Below are 26,916 nucleotides of genomic sequence, written 5' to 3'. Positions count from 1 at the left end.
GTAAATAGGCTGCAGAGCTGGTTGAAGCATGAGAGCCAGTACTTATTTCCTGCTACAAATGAAGAGTCTTCATGTAAGCAGGTTATAATGACCGGGGCTGCTGGCTGGGCACTACCATTCCCATAAATACAAAGGCACACAACTTCCACTTTTAACTTGGACATGTACCTCAAGGCTATCCTTTTATTAGTGTGCTGGGCACTTAGCGGAAGTCTCTTGTTTCAGTCCAAACCATTTTGCATTAAAGCTGCTTTTTATTACTTGCTTTTAGATCTGAAAGCCTTTTGATATGGGGCCTATTGGGCCTCGGTTTTGAGTCTTGACTGTGACAAGTGTGCCAGGGCCCGCGTTTCCTTTTTAAACATGGAGCAATTTGTTTTGTTCTTACATTGTCAAGTCTGGAAATGCAGAGTAGGTAGGTAGGCACTTGCTATTAACAAGGAATGCATGTTAGCTTTAGCGATCACGAAAGACTGGTGTTTTAAAAGAAATAAAAGCTAAAAACACAGAACAAAGAAATACCTATTTTTAGTAAACCAATTTGGCTGGTTTGATAGCAGTCTCTCTTTAAACGTAGGAAGTAGTGTTTTGAACATATCCTTAGTAACACAGCAACAACATCCAGCATGCTTTCACCCCCAAATGCTTCTCTGTCCTGTGAAGAGGAACTGAGTGCTGAAAGACCACAAGTTTTGTTCATTTACAACAGACGGAGGGCATGGCCTGCCTCAGGTCTCTGAATAGCGCTGTGGTAACAATCCCCTATGATTCAGCAGGCCCATTGCTGACACCAGGCTGTCTAGCGTTCCTGTCTGAACCATCCAAAAAAAGCATCACATTCAGCTCTAATAATGAGTCTGACATCCTCAGTCTCCCTTATTTTATTTCTGAGGAGCATCAGATTTTACCTCTCATACAAACACAATTATCATTTGCTGTTAATTGCCATACGTTGACTTTCTTACCAAATAGCTGTGGTAAAATTCCTGGTGGACTTTGTGGGTGCTTGTTTGTCCCTCATTTTGGGGTATAACAGAGTTTGGGATTTTTGATTATTTTTCAGATAATGAAATGTGTGTCTTCTGGAAGAATTATCCATTGTGTTTTAATTTTGCAAGGCATTTGGTTATAGTTTATGCAGAAGTCTGTATAAAAGTAACTCATATTTAACAACATGAGTCAAATGAATCGTGGAGACAATGACACGCATTTGTTTTGTCAGAAATTGACTGGATTAACCCTTGCATCACCTAATCAAATCTCCTGCATTCTGTGGCAGTCTCCACCACTTGTGAACTTTCCCCAAAATAAAATGAGCTGGCAGAAGTGCCAGGCTATTATTTGTATTGGGGTAGTTTATAATGCAGATTACGAAAATCCTATTGTGCTAGAACAAAAAGACTTTCCTTGCCCCAAATAATTTACAATTTAAATTTGTCATGAGAACTGTAATAATTTATCAATGCAGTGCATGACCAACAATTCTCCCAGTGTGGAAAAGCTGGAACCTGCAATGCACAGGTAAGAAACGGATGATATCACAAACTGTGGGCAGGAGTATGATTAAGAATGCAACCAAAGTTAACTAGTCCAGAATCCAAATTGAAATTTTGTAAAAGGCCTCTCGCAAAGCAAACTCTGCTCTCTGAACACCTAAAATTTAGGGAAAAAATCGGCTAATGCCATGAACTTAACAGCTTGGTCTCAACCCTATCTAAGGGCTGAAATTTCTCTACTATGATCAGAACTTCCCAGAATTTGGAAGACAAATCACTGTGACAGGGAGAAGTAAAATAAAATGTCTCTGTGCCTCTGATGCATGAGCACTGGTTTGAAAAATGATAGAGAACAAAGTACAGTGAGTTGGGACAAATGTGCTTTAAATAAGTCGAGGATGTGCTACGTATAGTACGTGTAACATCTTGTTCGTGTGCAAGAACAGACTGTGAAAGAAACAGCTTTGTTTGTGTGGGAGAAGCAACATCAAAGAGCTTGAAAGAACTAGTACTGTAATGGGAAACAGTTGCCTTTTGAGGACTCTTACTGCTGCTGGTCACTTTTTTTCCTGTTAAAACCTGGCAACACGAGCAAGGAGCAGCCTGAGTAGGTTGGGCCAGGTGGGCACCAAGAGGGGTACAGAGGGAGCTCTGGGTTTGTGTGCTGCCACAGCTCCCCACCACCCCGCTTCACGCTGAGTTTGCACCAGCCTTGAAGGTTGCAGTTGTGTTTGTTGGCTGGCTGAAGCAAAGCTGGATGTTCAACTTGTCTAGGAGCAGTTACCAAATGGGACTGCCAGCTTCCAACAGGAGAGGGTACGTCCTAGGTGTTAGTGGGCAAAATTTGGGGGCGGGGGGGAAGATGAGAGGGAGACCGAGGGTGTTCCTACATCTCAGTGGGACAGAGATACCCAAAGAGCAGACTGGAAAGCAGGGGGGACCTGGCAGGACCAGGCAGTGCAGAGAGAGCAGCCCAGTGGAGCAGAAAGAAGAATGCCACCCAGCAGGAAGAAGAGAGTAGGGCAGGAGCTGGTACGCCTGTGTGGCATGGGGGAAGCGGTGGCTCTCCTGTGGGCTGTCCTGGCTACGCTCCTGGCCAGCAGAAGGCTCGTGCTGAAGGGCTGTGTTACACCTGTATGCAGGCATCTTGCAACTTGTGCACATCGGGGCTTATTTTTTGGAGAGTATCTGAAGTTTTTCATCCTTGCTTTGCATTAGCAACAAGAAACCTAGTGTGAATGATACTGAAGCAGAAGTGCCAGCACACGCACTGTGCATCTGACTGCGCTGGGCACTTTGGACCAGAAGACGTGAGAAGCTAATGGTTATTGTATGACCACAGGATGGCGTATCGTGGCTTGCAAAGCACGGGATGGTATTTAATGAGCAGCAGTTATTTTAGCTGAAGTGCGTCTAAGTTGAGTTCACCCTGCAACCCCTGTTGCTAGAAGCTTCTATTGTTTTCTTTCTTTTTCACTCAAATGTAACCTCCTCCTTTCAGTGTAAATAAATGATAGCTTTCCAGAGTCAGGTTTGGACTTCATTGTACTAATAACATTAAAACTGATAAAAATGAAGAGATGGAGCTCTGATTATAAGAAAGACACATTCTCATACTAGAGGAGAGACTTTGATCAAATTTACTGACAACCTGAAATGAATGAAAGACCCTACTCACAGCAAGAGAGCTTTTCTAGGAGTATATTGCATATTGGCTGTTTTCCCAGCCCTGGGAAGTCTTTCAGAAGCATGCTGTGGCACATTTCGGTTAGTTTTAGTGAATTGCAGTGTACAAGCTGGGTTCTTTCTCCTGAAGTGCTGATGCTGCAGCATTCCCGTCAGACCGCAGGCAGCAAGCATCTTTCTGCTATTTCTCTATGTGGGCACATACAGACCTGGGTCTTGGAGAATTTACAGCAGCTTCAGCTTTGTAACCTACAGTGCAAGGGGAATGCCTGCCTGCACGGAGCAAGCGTCCGACCGCACAGCTGTGCTCTGGTGCTGTGTCCAGGTGAGTGCTTGGCTGAGGCTGGCTGGAGCACGTCTTGGTGTCTGCTGCTGCTTTTGTCATAGCTTGGGTTCTTTACTGAAAAACAAGATGTGAGAATAAGCATGCAGCAGCCTTGGGCTGCGTGCTGGAGAGCTGCCGACAGGATTGCAGCACCGGGCTGGAAAGGTCCTGCCGCTGCCCTCCCGGCTCGGCAGCCTAACCCAGCCGGGTGAGGAGGTGGGGGGAGATGATGGTCCTGATTTTCACAAAGTGCTTTGAAATCTCTCCCTAACAAGTGCCATGCGAGGGCTGAGTACCATCAGAACCGTTGTTGCTGGGGGTTCTGGTTTTCCCCCGGCTCAGCGCCTGGCCCTGTTGTGCCTGTGCTGCACGTAGCTTTGACTTGAGTTGGGAGCGGTTTCTCTGCTCTTTCATAGTTTGCCTTCTCCTTCGCACGTCTCCAACAGGAAGTGCAGATTCAGCAGGCATTGTATGCTTCAGCAGCTTGCCAGCTGCCTTGCTGAAGCTAATTCACAATTCAAGTCACTCCTGATAAGTTTGCAAACAATGTGCAGTGATTTCTGAGCTAGATAGCAGCTGAGCTGGACTCCTCAGTTTCCAGCGTGGCAGCTGAATGAAGCTCTGCATTTATTCTGTAAAGCCGGTGGGTCAAACCCGATCTCAGACTTAATGTTTTGTGCTTCTCTGGTGTTTCATACATTTCTTATTTGTCAGGGAATAATTTTAAATGAGTGTCATCATTATTAACAAAACTCTCAACTGAGTGTGTGGAGGCACAAAGGGAGCAGATGGTCAGAACTGGTTTAACAAGAGCTACTCCCCACTTCCCTGACCACTGGATAACTCTGTTACCCCCTTTGTAATGCACTGAATCTAGCCTGGGAATAACTCGAGTGAAAACAAAAGGGCAACATGTCTTTTCTCAGGTTAACTTCACACAGCAGCCACTGAAAGCGTGCGCTGAAGAACGTGCCCAGAGGAAGTTCCTCCACGCTGGTGGCTCACCAGGCTGGGCAGGAAGCAGCAGGTCACAGTTAGATGTAACTTACTTTAAAGATGGTGAGTGAGTGGTGCAGAAAACGTCAAGAGAAAGCATGGTTCAACAGCCAGCAGGGGAGCATGCAGTCCTGTATCTCAGTCCTTATTCCACATACTGTCTGTTGGTTCACATATATATATGTAAAGTCAGTAGTCTCAAGTGTAGCCACCTAGAACTGTGTCATGGATTTGACCATTTTGTGAAAAAAATCGCTACAACACTTTGGCAAAAGTAGGAATATATATTGCTTCTACTAGATAACAGCAGGATTTTGTTTATGGCTCCTGCAAGCTCACCTTGGTGCATTTTTCAAAGGGCATGAGCTCACGGCATAGGCAGATTTACGTTTTGAAGTATATTTGTCATTGTGCCATATGGTGGTGTTTTTTTTTTTTTTTTTTTTTTTCACTCCTCCTTTAGGATTGGAATTGGAAATTCAAGTTGGAGAAATGTGAAAGCAATTGGGCCTAATCCATTCCTGTTGTTACTCCTTTTGTTTTCACTGGAGTTACTCCAAGGCTGAATTCAGCATATGATGAACAACTTGTTCTCCAAAGCTGGAACTTAGGGGAGAAGGTTTTAGGGATGATCACGCAACTCTAAGGCTCCTTCTGAAACAACTGAAGCCCCCACAAGAGGGACAATATATGGTGAGTTTGGGTTATTGAATTTAGTGCAACATTCTAGTAATAAGCCCTCTAGTCATAATAATACATTATTATCCATTAGAACAATTACTTGAATGAAACCCAACTGCTGGCTCGCTTAGATTGGATGGAAAAATCCTAGCTGTTGATCTCAATTGCCAGTTAGCTTAACAGATACTAACCACGAGCAAGCGACAAATGGCTCTGAGCCTGGAAATCCTCCTCCCGCTTCCCTTTCCTCTCACCTTGCCTGGAGCCAGCTCCTCCAGCATTGCCACTCATGTAATGCTGCCTGCTCTTTGTGCATCAACCATCTCAGCCACAGCCCAAGTCTCCAAAGAACTTACAAGCTCTAGGTCTGTTTTGGTTAGTTGGAAAAAAAGAGAGTGCTACAGACCATGGTGAAACTGCATGTTACCAACTGGAGTCAGTGTTCTTTGTCTGGGTTTGTGTTTTTTTTTTTTGTTTGTTTGTTTGTTTTTTCAGGAGTGGGGGGCATTTCTTTTGAAAGGATGAAACTCCTCACAGATCTGCAAGGGCAAACCAGTCCTTGCTGCCGGTTAATTCCTCCTGCATTCCTGTGAGCCGCTGAAAGGATCATAGCAGAGACAAGATCCCCATGGTAAAATTAAGCTTTTCTTTCCTGGAGAAATAACCATTAACATCTCTCTGGCTCACTCTATTTCATTTACTTCTTAAACAACTTAGATCACACAGGGCTCCAGGAGGGGTGCACTGCTTGCAAAGAAAAGGCCTGGATGATTTTCTCCATTTAAGAGAGTCTTGTGAAAGTTGTGCTTCCTGCTTTTGCCCAGAGAGGAGGATTTATACCAGATGCTTCTGCAGTCTCCGCTGTGTGTGACTTGGAGGGTGGAAGATGCACCACGATTGCCATGGTTGGGAGGCCAGAGCAGCCTGCTGCTGAGCAACCTGAGTCCTGCCCAACAGAGGGGAAATCTCTTTTGGGCAGGCAAAGGGTGGTGCAGAACACGCCAGGAAAGGAAGCAGCGCTGCAGAAGGGGCATTCACAGTGCTTGTGACGGGTGGCTGGAGATGGAGGAAGCACTTCTCCATGTTTTCTTCATACAGTTATACATTTAGTGAGCAGGGAGGGAGGACCCTTAGCTTTTACAAATAAAGTAAAGCAATTTCCAATCCTACTTAATAAGCTGGTCGGTGCAAAAAATTGATGAGATGCTGCTCTGCTTAGATCTGAGGAGGTTTTAGGGAGAAGGCAGAAAAAATGATGCATTCCATACAGTTACTGACCTCAAGGCTCAGTGGAGAAAATGCCAGAAAGCCAAGGAAAACAGTAGGAATAGTTAAATCTTACAAACCACAGCACGGAGGGATTATCACACCAAACCTTGGTTAAAGTTCACATAGCAAAGAGGATCTCTGGCTTCCTAGGAACTACAGCTCCTACTGTTTGTCAGATGTGCTGCTCCAAGACATAATCACTTCCCAAACGTCTCTTGGTCATCAAGAGCACTATACTTTGGGCCAAGGCTTTCAGAACACTTCAGTGCTAAATCAAGCGTGTTACTGCTTAGCTTAAGCACGGGGAAGGAGAGGCTGTATTTTCCCATCGCCAGCTGTGTTTCTGCAAGGCACCCGAAACCAGTATAACTATCCGGGTTTGCACATGTGTTTGATGGATCTTAAAGGTGGGACCTGCTCAGCCTCCTGGGCACCCTGGCTGAAACAGGCCACCATGCCAGTCTCCTTGTGCTCTGCTTTCTGCTCTGAGCTGGGACGGCTGGTGCCAACACTATGCATTAGGCAGGAAAGTTGGTGCTTGTGCTCTGCGTGTTGGAGGAGGGTAAAATCATATGGAGAGCCTGCACACCTTGCCTTCTCTGGGAGCCCAGCACCAGGTAAGACTTCAGGCTTGTGCCTCCAGCCCTGTTCTGCTCTCATTTTGTCTTTTCTTTGGGTTTTTCCTTCACTTCCCTTTAAGCATTTGGTTCCCGGAGTTGGAGCATCTCATCTTTCACTTTGAAACTCTGTTCCTTCTGGCAATTGAGCCACCAGTGAACTGCAGCTCCTAAAACATCAGAAACTAGAAGGTTAAAAAAAAAAAAAAAGTAAAAAAACGTATTGTCTTAATTCATGGAGGAAGTGGATTGTAACTCATGTTCTCAAATGCTGTGGTTAGGTGTTCAGCCCTTTTCTCCTGTAAGCTAAAATTTTATTTGTTTTGCCCTATGAAGTATTTGCCTGAGGACTTTCTTCTATTCCCAGATTAGCAGTAATGCCTGTGGAGAGAGGCTAATTGCTCCTTAAAAAACAGAATCAGATCTGGGTGGAGGACACAGATATGCACAAGCAGCCTGGCGTGGAAAGTGGGGGGATGTTTTGGATGACTTATGCCTCCTCAGGAGAGACAACCCTACACCATACTCACTTGATCCAGACACAAACTTTCCTGACACAGGGAAGTTTGGGTTCTGAGTTCAGCTGAACATCACTTTCCAGATGGGCATCTGTGCCTCTCCTTGAACCAAACTGTGGATCAGTCTGTGCCACTGAGGCACCAGGTTTCTCCCTGGATGCTCTCCTGTGTCCCATGGATGCTCTCTGTCCCCGGGGTGCTGCGATCAGCTGTTCTGGGGCCACATGTCAGACCCATCTGCAGAGGCTGCTGGAGAAGCAAGCGGCCAGTGGTGCACCTCTGGGCCAGGCCCTCCCCTGGCAAGTGCTGTGGATTTTTTTCCCTTAAACTGTGCTAACATGCACACCCATGCTCCAGGACCGTCGAGGGCTGCTCCTCTAATCTCCCCAGAAGGATTAGTGCTGCTGGAAATCATGAGGGCTTGGACCAGCTATCAGCTTTATCAGGAAAGCTTCTTTCCGGCCAAGCCAGTGAGAGCTTTGCTAAGCGGGAATCTTGGGTTGAAGCTGCTCTTCTCATGTTTCACAGATGGCCTCAATGAATGATTTACTAGGAGAGTAAAAGATTAGCCAGATTCCTCCAACTGCATCTCGAGTCATATAAAGCACTGGGTTTTATTGGGGCCTAGGCAATTCCTAATTCTTTAGCCTCATTAGGCTGTTTTACAGTGACTAATTGCCCTGCGCTCCCTTCCCTAGGAATCAGGTGTCTCCCAGTGGGGAACCCACGCTCCTCGCACGAGCTTCTCCTGCGGCTGTGAAGCAGCCCTGCCGGTGAAGGCTTCTCCATGTGTGCAGGTATCCAGAGTGACCACAGGATGTTATGTGTCTAGTCGTGGTTTATTGGAGAGGTTAAAATCCTTCTGGGAGAGAGATGGTAACAGGAATACTTAAAATATGCAATGAGGTGTTTCCATAAAATTATCGAAAGCTTTGCAGAATCTTCCTCTGGAGAAGAGCCATCACTGGAGAGTTCATGCCAGCCATGGTTTGGGTAGGGCAAAACCTATTGCTTTGATGCTTCAGATAGTCTCCAGGGCTCGGATGAGCTCTTCTGGGGGAAGGGAGATTGCCCCATGCTTGCCTGTTCTGAAGTTTCTCACATTTTTCTCTTTTACACTTGGCAGCCAGAGCTCCGCGTCTGACTCTCCATGGCAATTCCTACAGAGTTTGACTGTTTTAAAGGACTGCAATACTGATTTAGACATCCAAATTGGAAAAGCAGTGTTTAAAATGGACCTATTTTTTCCCTGTAGAGTGATACTCGTTAAAGATCTTTGTTAAATTATTTACCAGTGGTCTTGCAAGATCAACAGATCTTTCCATTTAACCACTTCCATGACTTCCATCATGCTTTTTATCCCTTTCCCCTAAATAAAAAGGAAAGCCATCACAAAATTGTGACTAGTACCACAGTGTGATGGGATGCGATGCAAAACATAGCTCTTCCCTTTCCCCTACCCAAACAATATTTCTGCAAACTCTCTAGAAATGTGCTTCCAATATTTTCTGTTTATTCGGTGCCTTATGCACAGCTGAAATGTCACACGGGTCTTTGGCTGCACTGTTTGGTTGCCCACAAGTGCCGGTTCATATCTTCTGAGGTCTTCAGGCTTTAGGGAAGGTTTTGCTGGTCCTCCTGCACCGTGTGGAGCCTTAGTGCCTGGATCTGGCCCCATCTCCCCAGCTGAGACCGCTAGAGGGCTTGCTAGGATGGATTCCCTATTTCTATAGATACACAAAATGCACACGCTGTGAAGTGTACAGCAGCATGGGCATGTGCTGATCTCATGTAAACAGCACTGGGTTTATAGCTGTCAGAGACAAGAGCTTGGAGATTTGCTGTGAGGAATCAATTCCTAGCAGAAATGTTTAACATATTTGGGTTTTAGCCAAGAGTCTGAGAAAAGAGGGTTTGTGTCTCCCTTTCCCTCTGCCGAGATCTCCCTACGTGCAACACTAAAAGCTACTCGGGAAAGAATGACAAGAAGAAACAGCTCTGCCAGTCTTGTCCCCAAGGCATCAAATGTCGAGATGCTCAGTCTGCCCAAGAAGCACCAGGATAAAGGAATTTGCTATGTTTCTGATCTGTGCATTGCCACTTTTCTGCATTAACTGGGGGTGAACCTCCTCCCTGGCAGTCCCTTTTTGCTCAGCCTGTGGCATAAAGGAGACAGCAGCAGCCCCTGGAGTCCCCTCAATAAAAGCTCCTTCACCACAGTTGTTTGAGACTATGTGCTGTGAAAGTTTTGCCACTACCCATAGCAGGGTGAGGAGAGAGTTATGAAAAGTACAGGAATGCAAAATCCTGTCCTATTCTCCGTGAAGATAGAAATAAAGCATGTGTGCGTGTTTCCAGGATAGAACCTAGTACACATGAACCACGTATTGGCATTTGTTGGATGTACAGTTTTTAAAACACATCAGCTAGCAGAACAGATACTGCATCAATTATTTTGAAGTGGTTGTGTACTCTCTGCAATGCAGCTGACCTGAAGAACATAGTATTGTGACCAAACATCACTTTAAAAGCAAGTGTGAACCTTTGATTTTTTTTATTATTTTTTATTTTTATTTTTTGTAAAAGACAGTATTTGTCAAGCCCGTGTTTACACGAGTAACTTCAAATCTTGGAGGATTACTCACCATGGCAATTTTTGAGGCTCTTAAGTCACCCACCCAGATTTTATCCATAGGCTGCCAGTGCAGGGGGGTGCTCGGGGTTGTCTGAGTGTGATCTCCCACCAGGAGCCAGTGAAGGTCTCAGAGCCCTGCAGGTCCTCATGCAAAGCTCTGCCTCCACTGCTGGTGGCCAGGCAGATGGGGCCATTGGGAAGGGCTTGAAAGGGCACATTTAAAAGACACAGTAACTAACAGGAAAAACTCAGAGTCATGAGAAGAGATTGAAAAAGAGATTTCACATGAAGGACGATTTTCTCATTTTTTTTTACCTTCACTCATTATTTTTAGATGTACAATGTTTTTGCCAGACACACAAAATGGACACCTGGGATCCTCACGTCTTACCCTGAAGAGGCCTTGGGCTGCAGTTCCAGTCTTTGGCTGTACAACCCACCGTGTTTGTGTGTTTGGAAGTCTGCTGGCAATGCTGGCCTGGGAAGTGCCATTGCCCACACAACAGCAGAACTGCTGTCCACTGCACGCCTGCACAGAGACTGAAAATGCCCCTCTCCAGAACCAAACAGGAATAGAAAAAAATAGTGAGCTAAAAAGGAAATGAAACAGGCAATGAATGTATGAGGCTATTTAACTGCCCATTTGCCACCAGTTTCTCCCAAATATTTTTATTTGTATTTCATCCTTCGTCAGGATCTCATCTGAGCATAGCTGATTGCTCGGTGCCAGAGACAGGCAAGGACAAGAAAGGAAAGAGCTGTGATCCTTTCTGGAGCATTTGGTCCTATCCATCCCCTTAGATGTGTCCAAATGTAAATAACCTTTCATATCACTTTGCAAAGCAATGGCTAAGGAGGATGGAGGAGAAGGTAGTCTGTAATGTAATGATTTCTGTCTTTTCCCTTTATTTCCCTGCTTGGTCAAGGAAAGGAAATCTGTCTGGTTGTTAATTTGAAAGCATTTATAGTGGTGATGGCATAATAGATATGAAAGTTCAGAAGACTCTGGCAACTCCTAATGTATTGAGACTTTCAGATGAGAAAATGAAAGCTGCCTGTAAAGGATTCCCATTCATCATGAAAAACCCACCATACCATGGGACAGCTGCTTGCCTGGGATCTGTATCTCAGATGTGAGGAACCAGAACAGACACATGCTGTGTTGTACAAAGACCATAACCCAAGGGACAGGTAAATCATTCTTTATAAGGAAAAAAAGTCATAAGGAATTAACGTTTTCTATAAAAGAGACTTTTCAGGTTTTGCTTACCATTTGACATAATCAAAAACACGGCTTGAAATGCATAAATTATGGATTTTTATATGCTAGTGCTCTAGCAACATCTTCTGGAGATGGATTTGGCACTGCTGCAAGCATGGCTGGATAGCCAGCAGGGGCTGCTTTGGCAAGGAGCACCCTGGCTGTTGCACTGTAGCTGGAAAGTGAAGCAGGTGGCAAAGGCTTCCTGGGAGAGGCTGGGACCAGAGCCTGTACCACCTTCACGCCACTCTGTGCTTCTTCTCATTCACTATATCATAGAGTTTGGTGAGTTCTCTCATTCAGAAATTGGAATGGAAAAAAATCCAGGGTTAGATCTGGTGCCATCTGCAGCAGAGGAGCAGGCAGGGCACAGTGAGGGGAGAGCCAGGGAGGAGGATGAAGGTGTGTGCAGGCAGCTGGCAATCGGGAAAAGCCAGTCTGTGGTGCAAAGGTAACACCAGCCTCACACAAGGGGCACCTGGCACAGAAGCAGCCCCCAAAACCTGCAGGATGAATAAGTTCTGGAGTACGTAGTTCTCTGGCCAGATTTCATGGGAGGGCAGGTCTGGGGGCCTTCTCCTTGGGGACAACCAGGAACAAAGCACTTGTTCTCCTGGTCAGGATTGCTCCTCACCCTCATTGACCACCACTTGGATGAGACAAACCTGCACAGAGTGTGGAGAGGGCCAGGAGAGAGCAGCACAGGGACTGATGGGGGGCAGGAGGACAGAAGATGGCCCCCGGTCCCCCACTGTGACCCCAGCATAGCTGTGGCCATCACACATGGCTGCACCATCCCATCACTGTGAACCCGTGCTCCTGGTGTGTTGCAGTGAGAACTGAAAATGCTTCATTAAAATAATGAAATTTCCTTCTTCTCTCCGCTTTTGGGTTATTGCTTCTAGTGAATAAGACAGCAAAGTATGTAAATAAGGGATGACAAAAATGTGTAAATTAAATCTCAGGATTAACTGACCTGTGGGCTAAATGTGTGCAGGCTTAGAAAAGTGAAAGAATATTGAACTAAGCTTTCAAAACTTTGTTTCATTGCCAGAGCTCAATCTCCAGACACTGATTTAGCTGTACTAGTAATGCATTTAAGAGTGTTCCTCTGCTAAGCAATATATTCCCTACAGAGCAGCTCTGGAGCAGCTGTTAGCTCCAGACTTTCTGCAGGCTGACGTCTCTGGGTCAGAAATGCTCTATCTTGCACCACCACACCGCCCCGCCACTCCATGAATTGATAATTTATCTCCAGGCAAGGTGAATTCCAGCTTTCAAAGTGCTTTAGCTCAGTGTCTGGTTGCAGTGCAGAGGCTGAGGTCAACTCAACCACTTGCTGCTCCTGCCAGAGTGCCATCATGCCCATAACCTGGAGACTCAGCACTTTCCCTTGTCACGTCCCAGAGGAAAATACTGCAGGCGTTGCTGCAAGGAGCTGCTTGGCTGCTGCACGCTCACTGCAAGCCCCTGCTCATGTGCATGTAACCACAGACACCTCATTTTCTTTAAGGTGCTTGCAAAGTCTTCCCTTCCCAATGTCTTCATGCACGAATTCATGTAAGTGCAATCCATGGCTTGCAGTGCCCATAGCAGGCACGCTGGAGCTGAAGGAGGACAACCTTCACTTTGTTGCTGTTACAGACAGATTATTTTTAATGTAAAAGTTATTGTCTCAGGCAGCCTTCGTCTCACCAGTGCACAATTTCAGAATGCTTTAAATTAAGTCTGGAGGCTAAAAGTGTGTTAGTCATTGCCCATAGTGCGTAGGGGAAGCAGGGCCCTCTAAAGTTATTGTTAGCATCAAGCATCTGGTTTATGTTTATAATGATTTATTCAATGATGGGAGACAGGTAAGGAACCATCATGGAAGACAAACTAGAAAAGATTTGGGTTTTCAAAGCTCTGAAGCCATGTTTAAATCAAAGTTGTCTGACTTCAAAAGGAATATATAACTTGATTAGGTTATTTAAACAATGCATGATGCACACAAAGTTGGCAGATATTACTGGAGGCAGAGTTGGTAGCACAGCCTGCACTGGAGGTTGCTTGTCCCTTCTGAGTGCAGGATCCTGTTCTGATGTCATGACTCTGGCTTTTTCTTTTTTTTTTTTTGAGAAAATTTCAGCCAAGTAGTTCAACTGCCTGCAAGAGCCAGTCCAGAGAAGAATACACTATATTTATTTATTTATTTATTTATTTATTTATTTTTATTTATTTATTTCAGTGTTAAAATAATTCAGGAAATCCTTTCTTTGGAGAGATCTAATGCTTCCATACTTTGAAAGAAGGACTTGAATTCCAGCGGGGGAAGATCAGCTTTGTGCTAAAGACGGGCGCATTGCCATTGCCATAAGGATCTGACCACGGTTGTTTCGGTTTTACGAGCCTTTGAAAAATTCTAGTTTGTGCATGTGCAGCAGGGCTTTGCGAGAGCTTAGCTAAGATTAGAAGAGAGCCTCTGCTCGCATCTCCTGATGCCTGGCCCTCGTGAGGGGTGTAATTGGGCTTTCCTCCCTCTCCCCAGCTTGATGGTGCGTTGCCTCCCTCTCCCCCCAGCAAACACTTGTGAGCAATAATCCCTATTTCCTCCAGGCACGGATGCAGGCAGGATAACAGGCTGCTGCTGCGGCCATCCTGGGTTGAGGTCTGCCAGCCATGAGGGGAGGAGAGGATGAGGGCAGCCCCAGGCTCTGTAGACCTTGCAAAAGGTAACAAGGAGCCAAATGTCGGCACGGTGCCTGAATGCCCTTTTTGGATAAAAGATGCTGTCTTGAGTTGCAGCTGATGTGCCCGGCAGGTTCAATGCTCTGCAGTGGCAATCTCAAGCTGCTGGGCAGGGGCTGCTCAATTTCCCTTCTGTAGCACAGAGAAGATGAATCCTTGTTGTTGCTCTGTCCTCTGCCTTCCCACTGCAGAGACACAGTGAGGGGATGTCTGGGGCCGTGCAGCCAGAGGTGCTGGCTGGGGATTTCCAGTGCCTGCAGCTTCCTGCAGGATGAAAACCAGGTCCACATAACCACACCTGCACATAACCGTGTTTTTGCTTTCTTCCTTTTTCCAAAACACACCGGTACCCCAGGGCTGACCCAGCTGGGCTTTACCAGCCTGCCGAGGAAGGCCTTCATCGAAATGTGCTGCATCTCGGGGCAGAACGCTGCTCATGGAGAACTTCCCAGGGCTCTGCTGTGAACCCAGCACAGCTGTGCCACCAGGTTCGGACAGCCCTAGGTACCGTCACCTCCTGCCACGCTGCTGAGCAGGCAGCGACGATGTGTCCCCCTGATGGGGACAGTTTTCTGGGGATGGCCAATACCTGCCAGACCTGCAGCCACAACAAAATGGGAACAAATAGTGCATGCTTGGTGTCGGTTCACCTGGGGCAAACCCTATGTGCACCAGCCAGATTGTAGCTCTTTGTCTGGGTGAAAGCATCTCCTGACGGATGTCCCTGGGCTGGGAGAGCCCGCGGCTGGGCACAGCACGCCCTGAGTGGCTCTGAGTGACATGCCCGCGGTGTCGCGCTCACGGCGTGAGGACCGACCCGGCGCTCGGCGTGGGAAGTTTGTTGAGCTGCTGGAAGGAAGCCAGCAACCCGTGTCTGCTCCAGTTAGAAAAACGTCCCAGCGCTGGATCCACCCAATGCAGCCAGAGCTGGGCTGCTTGGCCAGACGACAGGGCTGGCTCTCTCTCCAAAGTGGACAAGTGCCAAAGGGGATTTTTAATTTCCAGATGCTTTTAAAATAAAAATAAAGACTGTGCTGTAAACTGGCTTTGAATGGACGCCTCTCCCTCAGCCAAATAGTTGACTGATACAGGCTAGATGAGTGGGCAATAAAAGCTTTCATTGCAATCTGGTGCACTGGGAGTGCTGCGAGCTCCCTTTGCCGCCCAGCTGCCCTCCGAGGGCCCTCACCTCCAGAGAAACATCGTTACACCACTTTTGGCTTCTTTTTTTTTTTTTTTTTTTTAATATTTTGGAGGGAAGTGGAAATGCTTGCTGGCAACAGCAGAGTGGGTATTAAAAGATATGGGGAGAATATTGTCCTGAGCATGCCGATGCGCTGCAGCAGCATAACAGGCTGCCTGGAGCTGGGCACAGTGACACCGCAGGACACTACTCTGTGCACAGGTATTTCTAAGCCAGCTGGGGATGCATATAATGATATAATGCCTCTGCAGGCAACTTAAGTCTGGCAGCTGCCAATCAGCCTAACGAGAGCAGGAAATGCACTGACTGGTGGTGTTTGCAGGAGCCGTCTCTGAGCACCTCTCCCATAGGCTGGGGCTGCTGACCAGAAGTTGCACAGGGAAGGAGCATGTTTCAGAGCTCACTCTTCAGGGCTGGGGAAAAGTGGGGTTGGAGGCAGCGCACCTGGGCTGCGATATCCCTCCTGTCCCCATCCTGAGGAGAAGGGGATGTCCAGGTGCCCATCGCCTCTGCCCACAGAGCCCGCCCGGCTCCTCCGCCCGGACATTGTGCGGCTGACAGGGGGGTTTCTAATCCTCACTCCTGCTTTGAATTTCATTCGATTCCTCGTGGCATCTCATAAAAGGCTGAATGGGCAGCAAGCATAAAAGCAAAATAATCCTTCTGCTGGGAATGCCTTTGAACAGCCATGACCTGACTCCGCAGGCATCTGCCAGCACAGGGGATGCCACACAGCCCCCATGTGTGTCTAAAGGTTTGGAGATGGGAGACGGGATCCTGCCTAAAATATTTGCATCCGGATTAGGCTCTGAAATGCCAGGACATGCATCTGTGTTCGTCTGTATTACTCATTTGTTCCTGACTTGTCATGCCTGGTCACTGGGTAAAACCACAACAAATTTGCTTTTTTCCCCCTCTTGTTTAGTTTATTAATTACATCTCCTGTTACACCACACTCTGGCCTCAATGGGTTCATTTGTGATTCTCCTGAGATATGCACACTGTAGCAGTAGATAGCAGCACATAATCATTTAACATATGAATGCTGTCAAACAGTTTAATCAAATCTGAAATTGCCTGCCTTTGTGCCCTGCGCTAACGCATTGTGACTGCAGAAAGTGAGCCTGGGTCCCCTAAACAAAGGGCAATTGCAGCCCGGCCCTTTGTCTCCTCTCTTTGCATAATTTCCTGAACCCTGCCCTGTTCCACCTGCTCAGTAACGTTAAGCTTATTTATGGGTAATTTACATGCAGCCCACTTCACAAACGCACCCTTGCAAAGATTTTTTGGAGGAGCTATGGGAACAAGCCTCTCACCACGCATGTTCCCCTCCAGCTTGTAAGACCCAGCGCACAAATGCTTCATCAGCACTTCCTGAGCTTTCCCCGAAACGCCAACGTGCAAAAGTGCAAGTGCTCTGTTCCTCGCAGCCGGCACCCCCCCGCGGGCTGCTGGAAATCAGAAATGCTCCTTCGGGGGGATGGGGGCTGAGGCACAACTCGTTGCTTTTCCACAAAGATGCCTGCAGGACAGCTCAGGGTGCTGCTCACCTCTCCAGCACGGCGGCACTTGGAGCGCGGGTGCTCCTCTGGCGCTCATAACCCCGACCTCGGCACTCTGGGAGGAAGCGAGCGGTTCCTGGAAAGCATTGTTCGACCAGTTTGTTTGTTCCGTGTCTTCCCAGCAGCCGCCGAGAAGAAGCAGAATAAAGGGCAGCGTGCGGGAGCCGGCTCCCGCGGCACAGCAGGGGTCCCGCAGGACGAGCACCAGCAGGGGAGCTGCACATCTCCCCATGGAGAGGCACTGCTGGTGCACACACGAGCTGACCCAGCAGACTGTGTCTGGACGGGGCTTGGAGAGCCCTGTCCACATCCCCAAAATGGCCCAGAGCATGGCCATGGCACAGCACTGGTGCCACCGGTGCCAGGGCCGGGATACTGTGGGTGCAGAGGGGGCAGGCAGGGGCACATCCCGGCTTGGTGCAGGGGAAGGTGGTTGGTTTTTAACCTGGGTGGCAGGCAGTTGGGTGGGTGGTGGCATCCATTGGCCCCATGGCAAGCCCAGTGCAGCTGCAAAGCCAAAGCAAGGTGGCCACATTCAGAGGAGTGCCAGTGTTCCTCTCCCAGCTCACCTCTCTGGGTGCACCTATGCTGCATCTCCCAGAAATGTTCCAAATAAGCCCAAATAAGCCCGAGGCAGCCAGTGCAGGAGGACAGGTCTCCTGCCATGTCCCCAGGCAGCAGCAGCCATGGACAGGCTGCTAGTGCATGCCACAGCCCGTGAGCATGGACCGGGCACTGCTCTGGTCTGTCATGCTTTGGAATGCCAAGGGGCTGAAGCTGGCTGTGTCCCCTGGCTGAGGACATTATGGGATCATCCCAGAGGTGGTGGGGGCAGATCTGCACGCTCGTTAGCCACCTGTCCTTGAAATTAGCCCTGCGGTTAGCCTCAGCATCTCCGGGAAGGAGCCTTGCCTTGGGACAGCTGCAGAGGAGCTGGGTGGCAGCTGGAGTGGGACACCCACTGTGCTCCCCGCCATCTCCCCGTGGTACTGCCTCACAAACCCATGCTGGGTGCTGCAAAACTCTTTTCTGCTTCATCTCCAAACGTGATTCAAGCAAAAGTAGGTGCAAATAGTGTAGCCACGTGGAGCATTTCAAACCCCATGGAGTTCCCTACAAGGCAGAGCCCAACAGAGTCCTCCCTGCAGACTGAGCAATATTTCACACCACTTCCCTCTGTTTGCTAGCAAAGAACTATTTGATGTTTTTTTAAAGATCTCTTCAGACTTGCCCCCAAAAGGCTGGCTCAGAAACATGCCCCATACCTTGGCTGCCAGTAACTTTTGCTTGCGAGGTTTCTCAGCCCGAACAGGGGCAGTGAGCAGCCCTGCAGGCAGCAGCATTGGTGCTTTCAGGGCAGGGGCACCCCTCTGCACCCCCAGCCCGCTGGGCTCTGCTCTTCATCCAGGGGCTGCAGGGCAAGCAGGGGCAGCCGAGCACAGCCCCAGCGCTGCTGCACCGGTGCCTGCCAGCACCAGGGAGCATCAGCACGTCTTGGCATGCAGAGCGAGGCATTGTACCAAAAATAGGGCTCCCCCATTGTATTGTTACACAAACATGTTCTGTGAGTAAATCAAGCTCCCTGGGATTTTCCAGGCTGACTGTCTGTAATTTCCTGGGGCTGTTTCACCCCGGCTGCCTGCCGGGAGGGCTGCAGGGCACACAGAGACCCCAAAGTGCAAAGCAGCCCTGGAAAAGGGCAGACCCTGACACTGCCACAGGGGCTTCAACGCCAAGGAAAACTGCGTTTCTGTTTCTGCTGCTGGTGTGAGCAGGGCTGCTGGCTGCCTCAGCACACGTGTCTCCTCCCAGTCCCTGCAGCACCCCCATGACCACCCTGGGGCTTTCAACACAGCCCCACGCAGGCTCCACCAGTGCTGCACCTCCTGGGACACTGGCTGTGGGCAGGCAGAGCCAAAAGGAAAAAAAAAAACAGCCCGTCTGTTGAGCAAAATGTCCAGGAGGAGGAAAAATAAACACAGGAAAAGCCACAACGTTCAAGAACGTTGCTGGATAGTTAAAAGATGCCAATGTCCTTAAAAGCTGCTTGTGTTTGCAGAAATGTTTCTGAAATGGCATAAATTTTTCATGAAATAAAATATCAGCAAGCAAGATAACATCACAGACAGTATCTGTCTCTGGCACTCAGAAAAGCGTTGCTGATGCAGTGACCTCTGGCCACAAAGCTTCCGTGCTCTCAAACGGTGCAGTCCCACCGCTGGGAGATGGGGAAACTGAGGCACGGGCGTGCACTGCAGCCTTTCCACTGAGCTGGCAGCAGGAGGGAGCTGCCGCTGCCCTGACACCCCACCCCATCCCACCTCGCCCCATCCCAATCCCACCCCACGGTTCTCCACGGCCACACTCGGACAGCATCCCACCATGCCAGGGCACCTTGGGGGTGTCCCACACCCACTCCAGATGCTGCCTCAGCCCCAAGAAAGGGACCCACAGCAGTTTTGGAACTCTGCAAAGAAGGCCTGGGCTCAGCCCAACGTGGTGCAGCTCCCACCCAGTGTACACCAAAAGCTTCTGTTTTCCAGTGCAAAAACAGCTTCTGAAACTCCCAGTTTTGTCTTGGTCTTTTTTTGTGTGTGTGTAAGAGCATGAATGGGAGTATGGGGGAACTGGGAAGGACTCTTGTTCCCAGTAATTGCTGGCCTGACATGGACAAATGACTCCTCTTCTTGAAATATGGCAAAGACTATTAAAAGTATTACTGATAAAAGGCAAGAAGCTGGGAAAATGGACTAGACCGGACTATTTTTAGAAGCAGTGGCATCTGGACAGCATGAGAATTGCTTTGCACAAATTTAGTACAGCTGATGTTTGAACAAAAAGTTTGCTGGATAAGCTGAAATCACACAGAACAGCTACCTAGAGAAATATCGACTGGCACAAAACATTAGTTCGAGCACAGGCAAGAAAAACACAGCCAGGAGTCACCCTGGACCGTATAAAATAGCAACTTCTTGCACAGAGGCTCCTACCTGGCAGCAGTTCACGGAGATCTCTGGCTGAGATCTCTCCGTGCCTCTGCTTGCTCCTCACTGTGGATGGGGATGGCTCCTGTCCCCGGCAGCCAAGGGACACTGCTGGGCCACAGCAGAGCTGCCCATGCCAGCATCCAGCTGCTCTGCTTCAGGTGGCTTTAGGGGGAGGCTGTGAAAAGCTTGTGGCCTCACAAACAAACACTGTCAGCATTTAAAATAGCCAAACTATTTAAAAACGACATGCCAGTGACTCCTGACCCCGGGCATTTCTGCTTGTGTGCCTTTTCTGCTGCAGATAGGCTTGAGAGAGGGAGTGGGCACTGTGGGGCAGAGCTCACTTACTGTGGTGGCCCCAGGTGGTGGCAGGGACAAACCGTCCCCGTACCTGCTGGCCAGCCCAGGGAGGAGCAGCCCTTGGCATCAGCTGGCACATTCACAGCCCGTGAGCAGCACGGGGAGAGGTGCCTGGCACAAAAAGTCCATTGCATGGCTCGGACATACCATGGCCTCAGCAAGGCTGGAAGGGCTGACTTTTGCCCATTTTGTGCCATCGCTTGGTGACAGAGAGGGGAGAGAGAGCAAAACCAGCACTCCCCTTCCCCAGTCTGAGTTTGCTGTGGTTCATTTTATTCATTGTGTGTATTTGGACAACTGCTGGGTATTGGTGAAAATACTTGGATCCTGGACTCACAGAGTCTCATATATTTCAACACCAATGATTATTCATCCAAGAGCTCAGACCAGAGTGTGGTATTCATTATTTGCTGCTCTCCAGTCTCCTGTTTAATATGTTCCCAGTCCAGGAGCAGAAACAAATGCCATGTGCCCAGACAGCCAGGCACACAAACAGTGCAGCGAGCACCCGCAGCAAAGTCCACCAGCAGTGCCCTGGCTGGGAGCACTGCCCAGCCCACTCGGTGGATAGCCAGCATCTGAAGGAAACCCAGCTCTGCCCAGAAACTCTCCTCTTCCCCCCGAGGAGACTCCATTCGTTATGGTTATTACCTCTGTCTCCATTGACAATCACTATAATGGAGCATTTATTCTCTATCTTCTTCCGTTTACCCTGGAGGATGTGATTGTGTCCCGGGACGAGCAGCCAATAATTTCTGGGGCATGACCACCAGCAGCACTGGGTTTGGGGCTGGGCCTGCTCCGCTGAGCAGGAGGTCAAAGCATCGTCCTGTGAAGAGCAGGAGGAGAGGCCATGCAGAGCAAAGTGAAGCCACGTCGTTCTTCAGGCCCTTGTTTTTCCCCGTATATCCTTGGTTTGCCCTTGATATCCACACAAAGCAGGCGTGATCTGTGCACAAGAACAACGTGCAGCACGGCAGCCTTACCAGAGGATGCCCTGAAGAGCGCTCTGTGTGTGAGGCCGTGGGACCTGCCCCCTGCCTGCCCCGTTACCCCGATTTCGCATCCTCAGGCTGCTCGCCATCGCTGCGCGGCTCAGCCAGCTGCCAAGAGCACACTGGGGCTGCGAGCAGCAACCCAGCCTGGATGTTAGGCTAAAAATAGCTGGGTGTCTGGGTGGAAGCACTCTGCGGTTAGCCGGGGGCTCGCATCTCTGAGAAAGCCTGCGCCGGGCAGGGTCCCTCTGCTCTCGTTATTGTCCACTTTCCCCCTCTCCCTCCGGAGGGACCCTGGGGACTCACCAGCAAATAAATGGCTTAACACGGGACAACAATGGCTTCTGTGATCAATCTTCATGAAATGTGGTTTGGTAGCTCTGCAAGAGTCGAGCCAGCTGCCAATGTGGCCTCGAAGAAGAGAGCTGGGGGAAGGAGAGGCGAGGCAGCGGGGCTGAGCGGCTTCTTCTCTGCCAAATTAATGGCTCCCCAGGCACCACGCAGCAGCTGGCTCCCACTTGTCTCCTCTCCCAAACCCCACAGCCGTGCAGGTACCCATGAAGCGGCCAGGGACATCCCTGTGCTGCTCTCAGCATCCAAGGAAGGTGTGTGGTGGCAGCACTGCCAGCTGCTGGTGCATGGGCAAAGAGAAGAGGTGCTCATCTCAGGGCACTTCATGCTGCCTCAGTTAAGCTAGAAAGCTTGTGGGTACCCAACCAGGCGCTTATGGAACTTACACAGGTTTGGTTGGGCTGCTTCAGGTTTTCATGAAACTAATTCCTGAGCCACAAGAGCCAAACTCCAGATTAACCACAGCACACTGCTGCAGCTGCTGATGCCAGGTTTTGATGCTCAGGCCTGTGGATGAAGTCTGCAGCAGACCTCACCCGTGTGACTTCTCCAAACCTGCGGGTTTTCACTGCCCAAAGGAGAAAAGCAACTGAAGGTGGATGTAAAGTAACACTGATAGCTTAATTTGCCCTCCTGCTCCTCTCTGTCCCTGTCCCTCATCCCATGCAGCATCCCCGCAGCTGCCTGCAGAGCCAGCAGTTGCCCAGGCTCTAGCTCACAGGCTCATGCGGTGAGACATGAGGGAGGCAGGTTACACCTTCACAAGCAGAAGTTCAGGTGGTTGCTACCTTACAAGCGCGTCCTCGAAACCTAACCTAGTGCAAAGGAGAGGTCTGTGCGTGCCACGGAGGTCCAGGACCTCGAGCAGCTGCACGCCTGCACTTCTGGCACCCGTTGCATTGGAGACTACTGTTTCCTCGGGATGGTGCCTCGCTGTCACAAAATATTATTGCTGGTGGAAAAGCAGCCTGTTGCTCACTCAAGAAAAATAAATCCTTGACCCTTTACAAGACCTGTGCAGTAGTGGCGCCGTTCACTCCTTGTGAAAGTGTGTGGGTGGGAAAATAGTCTACGCTGACTTTTCTGCTAGCTATGTGAGCTGTGTGAGACACACAGCCTTTCAGTAGATGGCTGATAACGCTCAGCTACTCCTCTGCTCGCAGCCTGCAAGCCCCTTAAGAAACACCAACTGCAAGCAAGAAATTAGAGTCTCCCACTCATTATTTGAGCAAGACATGCCTTTCACAGCCAAGTGGCCTCTATTTGCTTGGGGGAAACATGTGCTTATCTCCAATTCATGTGATTTATTTCTTTAGATTAATGCATCAAATTGGCTTGCTGCCAAGCTCTCAGTAAAGTCTCTGTTTTCATGGGACTGTCCCGAACCACACAAAGTTTCACTGCTTGTTTGTTTGCTGAAACTGAGAGCAAGTTGTGTTTCTTTTTTTTTTTTTTTTTTTTTTTTAATCTCAGTTGTAAAGCAGAATTTAGGGGGGATTCAGATATAAGGCAGCCAGCATTGCAGCATTGTTTTGATCTGCAAGCAAACGATAGCCTTCTCCAAGTTCAAGGAGGGCTATTAAACTAGCGCTCATGAAGATAGGGCAAACAAAGACAGAGCAAAAGGAGATGGGGGGGGAGAGATGTTTCTATTCATATAAGAAGGCATGAAAGCAAAGCAGGGGAGGCGAGTTAATGATCAACTCATCGGGCTGTTTACTTTTACATGCCACTGGGGTAAATAGAGCCATGTCATCCCTCCAGTCTGGTCTTGTTTATAAATATACAATAACATTTACAGATGAGAGGCCTGCACTCCCCTGGGCCCTGGGCTGGAGAAGCCGGCTGGGTCTGGTCCCCCAGCCCTGCGTGGGACGAGCCCTCCTCTTGGGCTGCTGCAAGCCCTCTGTCCAGCTCTGAATGTGTATTTGTGCGTGCATGTGCTGGGACAGCAGGAGCACAGCACCCAGCACAGCCCCTGGGAAATGCCCCGCTGGAGATGCCCCGTTGGAGAAACCCCTTGGAGATGCTCCAATGTCTCCGCGCTCCATTCCTAAGTCTACTTGGAGCCCTCTGCATTGCTGGGTTCGGAGCAGCAGCAGGAGGCAGAGCCCTGTTGGTGCCTTAAAACAGACTGATCACATACAGAGCCCAGCAGGCTCAGCTGTGTGTCAGCCAACCTGCCAGCATGAGCAAGGAATTGAAGTTACTGGCGTTATCTACAGCAGCTCAGAGTTATCCTTCAAAGAAATCATGTTTCACCTAAAAAATAAAGTTCCTATAAACGTAAAATAATAACGTTCCCACAAATCCTGCTGTTCAGTGAGACCCAGCGCAGGAGGCAGAACAGCACACAAATGCCAGTGAATTCACTGCAGCTGACTTATTGGAGTAACTTCTTTGTCCTGCATCCACTGATCTCCACAGGCAAATCTTTATGACCTCCAATTTTTTCAAGCTCCTGCTGTAGCTGTCATTGCTCACCTGGCTTGCAGTTGGCACAAAAGGTGGAGCATGCTGCAAGCCAGAAGTGTGAACCTCTGTGAGGACGCGCCACACGCAGCCGTTCCCTCCCCGCAGGATTTGTCTGCGTACAAATTTGCATTGGCTCAAATACACTGGTGCAACTTCCTGTACAGACACGACCATGTTGGTTTAAAGTAGGCTTTCTTGTGGCTTATTTAAACCCCCCTCCCAAACAATTTAACTTAGGTATATTCCAGCTTAATACAAGGCCTAGTGGGGCTCATCTCGGTTTTTGTTCCAGTTTAGAGCTTGCATTGTTAATCAGTGCAATTCCAGATGTGCCCTTAGAGTCATGCTTCAGTGCAGAAAGATGCACTGAATCTAAAAGAAATTTCTACAAAATGTATTTTATTATTATTCTGTTAAATAATTCTGTTGACTTTATTTTTTTATTTTATTTTATTTTATTTTATTTTATTTTATTTTATTTTTCTTCCAGAAATTGCATAGAAGGAAAGACATTCTGCATTCTGGTTGGTTCTAGAAGTGGTCGGTATAAACACCAAGGACAACGCATCTTTATTTTCATTACTAACACCATGATCCCATAGTGAGGGCAAGGAACACTGTGAGAATGAACTGGTTTACAAGGAAATACATGTTTGCTGAAAGTTTTTGTTCACAGAGTGCACAGCTAAGTTTAATTCATCTCTCCATTTGCTTCTGTCCCCCAAGGGGGACTTGCAGATCCCTTAATAAAATTAAAAATAGCCAACTGGACATGAGTGAGATGTATGTTTATGAGAGGGAAACAATTCTAGGTTGCTTGCTGTTCCTGGCCTATCGAAAGCAAATAATGGCTTGGTTTGCGTGGATGCTGGCTCATGTCATCTCACTGCTGGCATTTCAGGCTCCTATCAAGATTAGCACGGGATAAATACTGGAAAAATGTAATCACTAATTATTATGCAATGAAAACAAAAAATGGCAAACTTTGCACAGAACCTTATTCACAACAAATTATACAACCAGCTGTAATCAAGGTCATTTCAATCTGAAAGCATTTTCTATTGAAATCCACAACAATATTCAGGCCCCGTTCATTGCCCAACAGCAAGAAAACCACAATTGCTCTTGTGTGTGTGGCTGCCCCGGGGTGGTGGGGCCGGGCCCCCGAGGATGCACCCACTGGAGCCCCCTCGCCCGCCGAGGAGCCACGGAGGAAACCAGCCCAGCCTGCGCATCACAGCCTTTCTATCCTGAATGTCAAACCCGAGCATGACTCACACATTTCCAGAACTGCCATTCCCTTCTGCCGGCGTCAGCTCGGTCCCTTCCTTCCATAGCAGCTTCGGGTGGACGTGTGAGGGTGAGCCTGCGTGCCCTGCTCTGCAGCTTGTTTCATGCTGAGGACATCCTCGGTCCCTCTTTCTTTGCCTGCATGGTGTCACCTGCACACACAGCCCAGGGACTGTGCTCCTATTTTCCATCTGTGCAAGGGGGCATTGCCCTTCTCACAGCAGCTGCGGCCCAGGCGTGCTGCCCCGCTATGAAAGGCAGATGAAAATGTAAAAAATGTCAGCTATCCTTTCCTGTAAAAATGCAGAAACTTTCGCAAGACAAGACCTAGCAGCTTGCCCTACAGCAGCACCAGAAGTAACCATGCAAGCACGCTGGCACAATTTAATTCCTTTTCTGGAGTGACTAACACCTCTATTATTCCCATCTGACCTCTGCAGACATCCTGCCACGCAATTGTGTCAAACTATGCAGTGAGAAAGATAACCGGGCTTAAAACTGAACCATCCAGCATGTTTTTAATATTAGCACAGACGAGGGGTGAATTCTCCCAGCTGGGATTGTGGCGCTGGCTCAGGGCAGCTCTGCCCAGCACACTCTCCTTCAGTAAGCAATTGAAACAAGTCCTCAGAGCCGTACCCCAGCAGCGATGCATTAGACGTTACTTGCCTTTTTCCTTCCTGAGCTCCTGTGATGGCCTGTTTCCATTGCTGCCCTCTTCCTGCTTCCACTCCCAGGTGGATTCACCACATAGAAATACTGAAGAAGCAGGAATTGTGTTGTGAATGCAGCCAGAGACTTCTATTGCATGACGGCAGGAAGGATGCAAATACTAACTGAGAGCATATGCCCCGGTGTAAACCATAGCCTCGTGGTATCTTTGGCTCCGTGAGAAAGAGAATTGCAGCAAGAAAGGCAGCACCAGCCCACAGCACAGCTATTGCCATGTCCTTTGACTGCAATTGGACAGCTGCTCTGTTTTCATTCAAATACATTTTTCTATCAAAAATAACCCTGTGAACTTCACCACGGTGTCTTTTTCACAGAGCGGGCTCCAACAGCAAGTAGGTTCAGCGATGCTGAAAGCTTCTGTGCACAGCCCGGGGGGCACCAGCTGCCCTGCCACCACCCCAGCACCTGGCACAGCTTTGGGTTTGCTTGCTGCAGTGACTTGCAGAAGAGCGAGCTGGAATTTCAGGGGGGCAGAAAATCTGACCTGAAATGTGCCCTAACGAGCCTGCAGCATCACTGCTGCTGCTAGGTGCTGTCCCTGTAGGTCCCACTGTGCCCGCTGACCCGGGGAGCAGCGATTTGCCACCCTCAGGGCAGAGCAGTGGACCAGTGCACACCAGTGCAGCTTGAGCCCTTCTCTCCCCCCAGCTCCCAGGTGGGATTTTTGCACTCTTGTGCTCCCTCTGCTGGTCCTCAGCCTGGCACGGCCAGCACCACTTCGGCACCGCTCCAGCATCGCACCCGCACTG

The 26,916-nt window shown here is 48.8% G+C and overlaps 2 long non-coding RNA genes across 11 annotated transcripts; one reads left to right on the top strand and one right to left on the bottom strand.

Moving 5' to 3' along the window:
- Positions 1–2,180: 2,180 nt before the first annotated feature.
- Positions 2,181–15,982, top strand: LOC137863522 (uncharacterized). Of its 10 annotated transcripts, none has more exons than XR_011100936.1 (5): positions 2,181–3,507; positions 4,434–4,566; positions 4,967–5,196; positions 5,680–11,414; positions 13,712–15,982. It is a non-coding gene; the product is annotated as an uncharacterized lncRNA (long non-coding RNA). The 10 variants fall into 10 exon arrangements; XR_011100937.1 differs by having other exon boundaries at positions 4,967–5,815; positions 5,902–11,414; XR_011100939.1 differs by having other exon boundaries at positions 4,967–7,070; positions 8,287–11,414.
- A 7,125-nt stretch (positions 15,983–23,107) lies between these two features.
- On the bottom strand, positions 23,108–26,638 carry LOC137863524 (uncharacterized). Its single transcript, XR_011100947.1, has 2 exons — positions 25,424–26,638; positions 23,108–25,050 (listed from the first exon to the last, which is right to left on the bottom strand). It is a non-coding gene; the product is annotated as an uncharacterized lncRNA (long non-coding RNA).
- Between the last annotated feature and the right edge of the window lie 278 nt (positions 26,639–26,916).

Source organism: Anas acuta, chromosome 13 (genome assembly GCF_963932015.1).
Source record: "Anas acuta chromosome 13, bAnaAcu1.1, whole genome shotgun sequence".
Lineage (NCBI taxonomy): Eukaryota > Metazoa > Chordata > Aves > Anseriformes > Anatidae > Anas > Anas acuta.
This window is presented reverse-complemented; position numbering and strand designations above follow the sequence as displayed.